Genomic DNA, 12047 nt, shown 5'->3' with positions numbered 1-12047 from the left:
TAAAGCACTCCATAATGCTGTCATAGAAGAAACGCTATACAGGCTAAACAAACCCAGCGATAACAACTAAAGCTCTGTTCCAAGGTATTTAAAATGGAATTAGAAATTATTCACCTTCCTGGCAAGCAGGGGGTCACATTAAAGCAATTTACTCTAACTCGGCAAGGAGGATGCAAGAAACATAAAGTTTTATTCTTCAGTGGTGGAAAAGTTACCAGGAGCCTGGGTGAACTGCTCTACAGACAAAATGCAGCCCAAAGGCCACTGACTGAACTGTTTGGACAAAATCAGTTGTGGATGTTGGAACCTATGTAATGCTTCAGCAACTTCATTTAACTGTTGTTGGGTATATGACCTGGACCTTAAATCTAGCAAATCCAGGCATGAAAGAAACTGAACACAGATACTTGCTGGTTTGTGTGTTGTTGTGTTTCAGGGGATTTGAGGGCTGCATAGGAAAAACAGAGTTACTGCATGGGAAAGGTTGAGGCTATTCTCACCAGTGGAGGATAGCGTGCAGAAGAATGAACACCCTTTTCTGAATCGCTTTCAGTGTGCACATTTGGAAACCTCAAAATTATGAAGCCCTAAACCCAAATCTGGAAGTCTCGCACTTGAAAAAGGATGTAGAATCACAGGTTTGTTCACAGACTCCCCTCACAAAGCCTCTTTCTGCCATGTATTTAGACAGAAGGTTACACAGATTGGATTTCAAAGCAAGGAATGTCAGCAGAGATCTTCCAGCTGTGAATGGCCTCCAGATGTGGGCTTTTCTTCTCCAGTCCTGGGGGAGGGGATATAATGAAATGGAAAAATGGGCAGGCAGGCAGAGAAGGTGGAGTCAGAAACTGGGCAGAACGGAACAGGGGAAAAAAGCAGGACCATAGCTGAATGGTTCAGGACATGTATCATCTTAAAAGCTGTAGTCTCTGAGAAGAGATTGGCCATCAGATGATTTGACAGGCACCAGCAATCAAGGCATTTGAAATGGAAAAGGCCAAATAAACCAAAACATAGCTTTGTTTGCAGAGAGAATATTCTCCCACTCCCAGAGCTGTGACAGGATCTTACATTGTGAAACACCTCCAGAGAGGCTGAGGCTAGGACAGCTTGCTGGTTGAAACTGTGCTAAGCCATAACCAACATGTTTCTCTTACCAGCACCCCAGAGTCCTGGACTTGTAGCTAGTTATCTTTTCCTCCACAAAGATTGTCTGTGGACAGCTGATATCTCCTTTCAGCTTATTCATGCAAAATTATTCTCCTCTATTGAAATTTGTCCCCAAGAAGTGAATCTGTGCAAGCTGGAAAGACCAACACCCCTGGGGAGAAATTTTACTCTCAGTTATTTCTGCAAATATTCTACTCATGGCTGCAAATACACAGAATCCAAATTTCATTACTGATACAAAGCTTGGCATTTCCTGCTTGGACAGGTGTAACTGTTTGGATCAGACAGCTAGGGCATATTTACTGCTCATTCAGCAAGGGAAGATTATGTCTCTTCTATCTCCTAAATGTCTAATGACATCCACTGCCCTGGCCAACCTAACAGGAAAAACAATGTTTTCTTCATTTTAAGAAAATTACCACAATCTTTGCTTACTTTCACTCAAAAGTCCCTATTTCTGGTTTATGGTATGTCCTAGCACACCAGTGCAAAAAACATTAAGAATTTCTATAAGACATGTTGGCTCTCCATCTGGAAGTTTGTTCTCTTCTCCAGCTCACTGGTTCACTTTCCACTTCTCCTGTGATATATCATCAGTGGTTAGATGACAATTTAGGAAAATGGTGTAGGAAAAAAAACAAACTAAAAATGTAAGACAACCTGTGGTAGCCCAGATTAAATAAGCAGTGTGTCTTCTCTAGCAGTCACTAGGTATTTAGGAAAGAAGTATAAGAAACAGAGGAAACAAGCTATATCCCAGTTCTCCTGCTCACCTACAATCAGCCTGCTGTTTAGGACACTTCTGATGCAGAGGTAACATCTATGCTGCTGCATCCAACAGTCTCCAAAGGAAATATGCTGTATAGATGTGCCCAAACCCTTCATGGATTGTTTTCCACCAACACTCTGTGGCAGAGTTCCATTATTCCTAGATGCCTACGTGGAAAAGCTTGTTTATTTTAAACCTGTTGCCTAACCAGTTTATCAGGTGCCATTAGTTTTTGTGATATGGAACTGCATGAATGTTATTTCTCTGTTGACATTCTCCATACCATTTGTGATTCCCTTTCAGGAATCTCTTCTTCAAGATTAGCAATCTGTGTTTCCCCAGAAACTATCTCCTACTTCTGATCATTGTTGATGTCCTTTCTTCTCTTACTAATGTGTCTATGCTCTTCAAAGTAGTAACCAGAAGCACTCACAACTTTCAAACTTTCAGCAGACCATGAAGTACACAGAAGCATAATCATGTTCTTTGTTTCTTCTGTACTCATTCCTAACATTTCTCTTTGGCTTTTTGACCTCAACAGAGCCTTGAGAGAGTGTTTTCAGCAGCCTATCCTCAATGTATCCAAGAATCTCTTTCTCTGCTAGCTGACTTATAGCCATTCAGTATATCTGTACAGCTAGACTGTTTTCTTCCTAGTGGAACTGCCTTGCATTTACCGCCACTGAATTTCATCTGCCAGGGAGTATCTAGCCACTCAGAGTCAGGAGATTTTCTGCAACCCTTTGCAGTCAGCCTTATACTGCCTCTCTGGAATAATTATGGGACACAAGTAAACTGTTAACTTGCTGTTAGTGTTCCTCTCCAGACTGTAACAAGTGTGTTGAATAGCACTAGTGCTAGCACAGAGCCTTGTGAGGTCCTTCTGATGAGCTCTTTGTCGAGACTGACCATTTGAAGTGCTCAGGTTGACGCTTGTTTTCTTACTTATGATCCCATTTACAAAGCTCTCCACAGCCAGAGTTCGCCTTTGAGACTGGTCCAGTGCAAAGGACTGCCTGGCACCAGCCCTTATAGAAGCAGTGTGCTCAGACAACAGGTATGTGAGGACAGTCTTTGTGATAACTAGACTTAGTTGCTTTAATGACCTGAACCTTAAATACAGCAAATACAGGAATGCAAGAAACTGAACACAGATGCTTGGTGGTTTCTATGGTTTTGAGTTCCAGGGGATCTGAGGGCTGCATAGGGAAAACAGAGTTACTGCACAGGAAAGATTGGGGTATCCACAGCAGTGGAGGATAGGGTGCAGATCTGCACCATCCCACTCCAACTCCTCACCACCATTGAGTTGAAACATTCCTGATGTGTCCCTTCTCTTGCCAGTGATGGCAAGCCAGGATGCCTTGGGCAAGTTTCCATCAGCTGCGAACAAGTCTGTACACAGAAGGATCCTCCTTGAGCCATCTACAAAGAGTAGGATGGATCAGAAACACACCAGTGGGCCAAGTGTGGGCACAGCACACCCTCCACTCTCCTCTGCCAAACCACAGCCTCTCTGAACGAGGATGTCACCCTGCTATCCTATTTGCATTCACCCCAGCTCCTCCATATTCTGCCCCTCAGAATACCCCAGCCTAGATTATGAACTGCAAAATAGGTCTTCTGCTCCTGAACTGGAGCTGTCAATAACTGTATGGTCATATGCCCCATGGTTTCAGGTGCCACACTGTCTCCAAGGCGAGAGGGGCCACCTTGGGGGAAAGCAAATAGGAAAGTATCCCAGGCATGAAAATGCCTCTGTGGTTCTCGAGACAGGAATTTGTCTCACACCCATCCCCTCCCTCTATTCCGCCACACTGCTTGGTGCAGCTGCAATGGCAGCAGCAACAGCGGGCAAGTTTAGTCACTCCAGCACCTGAGTATCGATTACACCTGCAGGTAGAAAACAAGCCATCAAAAACAAGGTGTCAGCTTTGCCAGAGGATTCTCCTTGACTCCCAGTTTTGGGCCTTATGCCAGTCCTCACCCTGCTGTACTTCAACATTGCAGCTCTTCCCATGACAGTCTGGCAGGTGTTTATTCAGGCAGAGGTATTTCACTTCACATGTCTTCAGCTTTCATGGAAAGAAGAGAATTTCCAGAGCTGCTTTCTCGAGTAGCACTGAGCAACCTAACACTGCTGACAGCGAGGACAGGCAGAAAACAGCAGCTTCTTTGTGTTTGGGTCAAGCCCTCCCATTGCTTGTTTCTGCCTGCTGACATTTCCCTAGATGGCAAAAGGATTTTTAAATTACAGTGACAAGCTGGCCTTTCTTGTATTAAGAACTCAGCTCTACAAGTAGCTCATGGTATGCAGCAACAGCCTGCCTTCAGAGATTGCTCTCCTGAGAGGAGAACCCCCCACAAATCTCCAGTGACTCAGAGCCTCTCAGCTTGGCAACTCTTTCCAGGTGTTTTGGGAGGGACAGTGCATACCCAGTGCCCCATGTTGGTGAGCAGCATCAGCTGCTGCTGGGACAAAGTGGGATGGAGAACAGTTAGTTGACACTTGTATGAGTATTGGGCGTGATCAGTTTCCAGCAAAGAGAAAGGCTGGGAATTCATGTCTCCCATGCAGCCACATATCTTGCTCCCCAAAAAGGGGACAGCGGAGACAACAGTAAAACTCCTGTGAAAGATGAAGATGCACATCAGCTACCAAAGACTTTGCAGCTTCCATTTGTCATTGCTGTTTCCATCCTGCTTTCACTCTGCAATCACTTGTTTTGGTGGCTGTGACATGCAGAGATCTCTGCTAACTTTCAGAGCTCCATCATGCCCACTCTTTGCCCCATGGCATGCATATCACCTCTGCATTAAGCCATGAAGGTAACAGCACTGGATTGAAACATGTAGATAGGAGGCAGCACAAGGAATCTCCACAAGCATCAGTGCAGCTCATAAGCATTCATTTACAGATCAGAGCTGGTTTGCCCTGACACACTACTGCTTCTGACCCACAGTAAGCCCATCCTTGTTGTGACATTTGGAGAGTTTAAAAGACACTATCTTCCTTCCCTCTGCCCTGACCACTTTTCTTATAGAGAAAAGGACTCCATGGCCACCCAGCTGGAGCTGTGGTGATCTGGTGGGAATAGCTGTTCTGCATGTGGTTCACAAGTCAGAAGGGCCTCTTTCACCATCATCTGTAGAAAATATCACCAGTTTAAGGAGCATAACCATCTGTAAGAGATGTAACTCAAGTACCACATAGGATTTCCTAACATGTGGCTCACTGCCTCTTTAGCTACAATAACAGAAATAGGACATTGGAGTGGGCCAAACACCTGCCTGCACATTGCTCACCCCAACACACACACTGAGCAGCACTGTGAAGAGGATCAGACCCTGCACTTAGAAGGCTTTTGCCCTGTTCTTCTGGAAGTCATAGAATCACAGAATATTCTGAGTTGGAAGGGGCCCACAAGGATCACTGAGTCCAACTCTTAAGTAAATGGCCTGTACAGGGATCAACCCCATGGCCCTGGTGGTATTAGCACCATGCATATAACCAACTGAGCTAATCTCAGGATAATGAAGATGATGGTGCCCCTTGCTCCTCTGTGTTTCACTTGACCCAGTAAACTTATCATTCATACTGAACCTGGCCACTACAAAGCTATTGTTGCAGGTTATTCAGCCTCTGCCTCATTTTGCTCACTTTCATCTTCTAGTCCAATTTGGGCAATTATTTTAAAGTAGACTCATTCTCTTGCATATCACAAGAGATGTAGCATTTGTTCTCAGCAAGGCAGTACCTACAGTTTTGGGGCAACTCTTAAGCTTCAGTCCAAGGTTCCAAATCCACATTTCTTCAATTCACCTCCAAGAGTCCTTATTCTTCACTTGTAAGCTCTCTTTACCAATCTGCCATGTTCCTTGCTTCAATTTGTTAATTCTCACTTTTTGTCATATATCTTAGAGGGATGGAAGTGCTCAGACATACCTGTCAAATTCAAGCAATCATTTTGTGATATTGAGACATTCTGCTGACATTTTGTTCACGCTCACAAAGCATCATCCTTTATAGGTACACTTGAAATCAAAAAGCCCATCTACGTAATCACCCTATCCAATCACCCTCAGAGCCTGGCAATGTGGTGAGTGCTCCCTTTATCCCCTCTCTTGCTAGTTCATGTCTTCCCACATATTCCCAGCATGGAGCTGCACAGTGGCATGATGACTCTGACTTCGACTGGTATGAAGGTATCACAGACCATCCAGGCAATTCCTCAGTCCCACAGCACTGTTGTGACTACACTAGTGATCCCTTGCCATAGCATTTAAGGGAAATCCTCTCAGCAATGAAAAGCTTTAGCTTTCACTGTCATTACCTCTGATATGGCACCTCTGAGGGTGAAACATGGCTCTGAGATTTGTAGATGTGAGAGGGACATCAGCATCTGAAGACCTCTAAACGACATGGTCTGCTAGGTGCTGTACCACAGTGCAAGCTCTTCTCCAGCTCTCCATCTGCTGTCTCTGTCAAGTTCCTTCCAGCTTTATGTCTCTTGCAAGTTCCAAAGGCTCACACTCTCTGAATAGCTAATTTTGAGTTTATTTTCCCCCAGATAATAGGCTTGCATTTTTCCAGTTTGAATCTCATGCTATTATTTCCTGTCCATATCCTGCCTCAAGCATGAGGGAGCCATGCAAGTGGTGACTGTACATTACAAAAGGAGAAGGAATGGAGTCAAGAAAATTTTTGTGCTTATGAATGCATAAGGTACAGACAGGGAGTGGGTGTGTACAAGAGGAAGCAAAGTATAACTTATGTTCCTTCTCAAAAGTCCAATGGAGAGCTGGCAAGAAGCAGGGAGCAAGGACGGAGAGAGAGAGCTTAGTTAAATGTTCAGTCTTTGTGCTGAAGTAAGAGGTCTTCCCCCTCACAAATCCTCTCTTTACCACCAGCTTCTCAACATGATGTCACTGCTTCAATCCCTGATTCAAAATCAGAAAGACTGCTATGAAGTCGATGCAAGTCGTTCCAGTTCTGTCCTGCTGCAAATAAACTCAGAAGCTGGCTCATAGTGTGACACAAGTGGATGTTTCCTCTTTTAGAAGGGAACCATTGCTCTGCAGTCGCAGGAGTCATTTCCCCCTCCATCAGGGAATGGAAAAGCAAACCTAGAGATTGTCCCCTCCCTCTGCCATGCAACAGCAACAGGAAGGAGGGCCTCCTGCCAGCACTTGGCTCAGGAACTTGGAGCTTGAAGTTGTTATCCTTACTGGCTGCATCACCCATGAGGTTCAGCCCTTTCTGTCCTGCCCTGACCTTGTCAATGTCCAGCTCATCTTTCCATCTCAGCTACATTTCCCTTTTTTATTTCTCCTACCTCCTTACTATGCACTGAGCTTGGTGCTTTTCCTGCTCCCACTAACCCTTCCCCCCACCGGGAGACCAGTACGGACACCACGAGCAAGCCTTCCCTGGGCTTTTCTTTCCATTAAGTTGCAAAAGAGATCTGCCTGTTTGGTTTGTTAATATGGCGAGTCCCTTGCAGTCTCTGCCATCTAGCTTCCTAGGTTAGCACTCTCCCTGCATATCTGTAGAGCTTGTGACACTACAACGTTACTTAAATAAATGAATCCTGAAATTCAAAAAATGCAAGATATTGCAAAGAGTGAGAAGCAAGTATGAAGTCTTCATGCCCCTTCCAACCCTTACCTCTGGCTGGAGAAGGAGATCCTACAACTTTCTCAGGACACCAACATATGGTATAAGAAGAAAGTCCAGCAAGCCTTGAGTAGAACACATGTAAATAGCTCATAGGAGCAGCAGTTAAATAGAAATAAGTCCCATTGTCAAGCCTCTACCACAGCACAAATGGCCCCGCCCTTGCCTTGGCCTCTTCGCCAAGGTTGGTTTCTACAGCCAATAACAAAATTGCAGTCCAGGATGCAGGATGGTCAAGCAGCTAATTCGCTTTGTCAGCACTGAATGAAAGGAGAACAGTAAGACGCTGTCAACCTATGCCAGTTCTTGGTGCTTTTAGGATAGCTGTTGCTCCACTAACATGGTAAAACCTGTTGGTGAAGGAATCGGGGCTGTGTACTGCATGGTACAACAGTCACAGAAGACAGAGAAGCAGGAGCAGGAGAAAGCAATAAAGAAAACCTCCTTGGTTGCCAGAATGGAAGAGAGAGATCTTCATGCGCAGGTGGAGAATACCAACAACCACTACTCCTTTGATGTGGAATGGGAGAGGTTCTTGTGGAAAGTGACAGCTCAGATGGGTCTGCCAGGGCAGAGGTACCATTTGCACATTAGAAGCAAATGCCTTCAGCTGTGCTGTTTCCAATGGAAAAAAGGAAGAGACTGAGATAGAGCCTAAAGAGAAAATGAGATAGGGACTGCAGTTCCCCTGCTTTTATAAAACCAGGGGAAGACTACTTAATTTCAGGTGGCTCTCATCTCACCACACCTCCTTTTACACCAGAGCTCAGAAAAAAGTTAAATTTTCCCAGGTTCAGGTCTCTGGAGTACCAGCCAGCTCATGCTCCCTCCTCTATGTGTTCAGAACCTCAGCCAAAGGATCACATTCAGCCCATTCAACACCACCTGGGAAGGCAAGGCACCTCTGGGCTTCCTGACCCACTAAGAACTAGTTCAAACCCCTTCACCGGTTACACATCAATTGCCATTGAACAAGTCTGGGAGAATCTTCTGCAGAGACCATAACATGATTGTCAGACAGTGTGAGATGCCAGTCCACTCACTACACAGGAGAATCTCATCTCCCTTTCTAAGATAAAAACAAAGTGTATGGTCCTTTCCACATGGGAGGACAAAAGTAAATTCCAATCACTATGAAATTATGATAGAAATTGTCTCCTTATCTCATGCCCATATTAATTTTTTTATTCCTGTTAAGGAACAAGGGAATTTTTGGGTCTTCCCAGCTGTGATAAGTGGGATGTGGGGAATGCATTCTGACACAGATCTCACTCATAATGCTAAAGTCCTGGAAGGAACTACTGCAGTTCTTGCCCATTAAAGCTTTGTGACAAACAATTCCTGCAAAAATACTATAAATCCAGAGCATTTTCAATTCAATACCTACCATGCACTTTCAAAAGATCAGTCTGTCTGGAAATTCTGAGAGATTTTGGAAAAATCAGATGTAGATGTTTCAGTAGGTTTTTTTCTTCATACAGTTTACCAAAGTAGTTAGGACAGAGATCATCCCTGACATCTAAAAAAAACAGAGAGAAAACAACAACACAAGTCAAAAACTAAACTCTGCACAGGAAGAGTTATATCTGTTCAGTGTTGACTGTAATCCACACTTTTCTTGTACCATTGAGTTTGTACAGTCAGCTGCCCCAAGTATTGGACATCTAGCAGTCCTTGGAGGGACAGGAACATGACAAGACACATTAGAGAAATGATCAAATCCATAAAGGTGGGACTTCCTACATCTGTTTCCTCAAAACTGAGTGAAGCTATAAATAAGGGAACTACCACCCTTTCCTCTCCAGTGTAGACATTTGAAATACTCACATTTGAAACCCTGCCTGGTCAGGTGTGACAAATGCAGTTTATCATATGGCTCTGAGATGTAGCCTATGTCTCTGCAAATTATTGTATCCCGTGGATAGCCCCACAATACACACACAAACACATCAGTTACACCACTACAGAGCAGTATGAAACTTGCTGGTTTCTATTTCTTTAAACCCACACATTAGCTCAGGCTCAACTGCACCTTCTCCATGTCATGACAGGCATAGAAGTAGCTAACATCATGGACCACATCACTTCCATTTGTCCTGCAACCAGCCAGCAAGACAATGCACAGAATAAATAGCAGGCATTAGAGAGAGGAAGTATCTTTAGGTAGAAAGACATGCTATTTAGGCTGAGAGGTGCTTACCATGCAATGTGTATTTGCAGATAATTAGCCAGAAAAGCATATCCAAATAGTATGTAGCTAAATTCCTGTTGAAAGCATTCCAGAGAGCATGAGAAGTCAGCTACGGATCTTTCCTAAGCACAGATTCTTGCATCTGCAGAAAGTGCAGAGAGGCCACAGCCTATTTCTTCTGGCACCTCCACTCTCCAGAAACAATCTGTTCTAGATGCTTCCAGCCAAGCCTGACCATGCCTCCCCCACTCCTAACTCCACACCCCATGTCCCAGTTATTATTGTTCATTCCTCCTTTGATCTGGGTTTGCTCTGGTCTTGCGAATGCTTAATGTTTGTCTTATCTAATGTCACTGTGGATGCTCATCTTGTTAGCCAAGGGCTACTGTTCACAGACAGTAGTAATGTCTGCAAATGTGTGGAACATGGCAAAAAAAGCAGACTTATGGCAGCTGCAAGCTGCTTATTTGGAAGGAACTTTAGCAAAGGCATGGCACGCGTGGGAAAGCTTCACCCTCTCATTGACTGTGAAAATGCTAACCCAGATTCTCACAGCTTAAATTCTCATGGCTTTGACCTGACCATCTCCCATTAGCAGACTGCAGACATTCAGAAAAACCTGTGAAATGAGTGGTGCTTAGGTCAAGGGACACCATGGATTGCGATTTGGGGATTTGAGGCACTTCAACCTTAGTATGTCAAACCTGCAGCATGCTTTAGACTTTCAATTTCATGATGAGACTTTTCATGTCATAGGTTTTCTATTGCAACCTGCCTTGTGGAAACCACACACCCTAAAGGGAGAAGTTGCTGCAGACACACAGAAAGAGCAGCCTCTTCTCTAGATGAGTAAATAGAGCTGGTTCTCAGCCACACATACATAAAGACTTATTGGGCTAACCCTCCATACACAGACAAACAGTTACAGAAAACCTGACAAATCTTATCAACTTGACACTTTCTCCTACCTTTACCTGTTGGTAGGAAGTTCACTCCCTTCTACTCTTTCTCTGTATCCAGATGCAAGGTGAAAATATCCCGAAGAGCTACCAATCTGCTCAGTGGAAGCTGAGCTCTCCCCTGATCTCATTGTTCCTTGACATTAGGGGGGTACCATCTCTTGCTTAAACCATCGTCTTGTTGACATGCAGCATTGCTCCCAAACAGGAGCATCTATCCACACCTTTATTCACTGGACACATGCTGTTACCTCCTGTCATACCTGGCTTGACAGGTCTAACAGGGATGAAACCAATTGTTGGCAGGGTACCAGTGCTTTTCCAGGGCCATGGCCACAGCCTGTGACCTGTCTGGTTACTTTTCTTTACTCTCCTGGCTGGGCACCAACACTTCCAGATGGAGAGCTGGGAAGCAGTGCTCCTGTGGGCAAGCTGACGCTGCAGAACACCGCTGCCTTCCTGCAAAGCCTCTGATACTGGCAATTGCCTGTCACAACCTCCCAGGCTAGAGAGCAGTTTGTACAAAACTAGTTTGCTCTCTCTGGACAAAAAATAACGCGCTGCCAGTTACGGCTCAGTTCATACCCAGCCTCTTAGGGGGCTCCACCCCCTCCACGGGGGCTCCACTCCGCATGCGAGTGTCTTTTTGATGTAGGTGTCTTGGCTGCTGGGTCTCAGATAGCAATTCTGTGACTGTGCAGGCAGCTGCTCTCTGGCAGGTGGGCAGTCACTTGTGAAGAGGTCTGCAGCAGAGACACAGCTGAACTCTGATCCACAGAGTTTGCTTTGAGATGCTGTAATCTAGTATTTTGTGTAGGGCTCCAAATAACTGTGCTGGGGGAACAGAGGAGGGCAAATGGAAGGTGCAGCTCAATGGGAATGCCAGCTCCTTCTGCAGGGTAAGCAAATAAACTTTCCTTTCCCTGGGTATTGTATTCATGTATATCACCAAGAAGCACATTCTAATCCATAGGTATTAAATCCAGTTAGGCTTATTCTATCCTTGAGGAAAAAAGACCCTATGTTTATTTTCCATCACTGGAAAACTTCCCACGGGATTGTCTTTGTCCACCATATGTGTCATCTTTGCTGCTGTTTTATCCGTAGCTCTGTTTATAAGCAGGTTGCTATAGTCTAAAATTAGACCAGACACATATCAATAACACCAGACATAAGGAATAATCTGAAAAACAGCAAGATCTTTTTTAATCTGTGTAGATTTCAAAGAGCACCAGCTTTGTCTTTCCAATAAAGGCAATCCAATGTCATCTTCATTAAAGT

The sequence above is a fragment of the Pseudopipra pipra genome, chromosome 5, assembly GCF_036250125.1.
Source record: "Pseudopipra pipra isolate bDixPip1 chromosome 5, bDixPip1.hap1, whole genome shotgun sequence".
Classification (NCBI taxonomy): domain Eukaryota; kingdom Metazoa; phylum Chordata; class Aves; order Passeriformes; family Pipridae; genus Pseudopipra; species Pseudopipra pipra.
Note: the sequence above shows the minus strand (reverse complement) of the source record.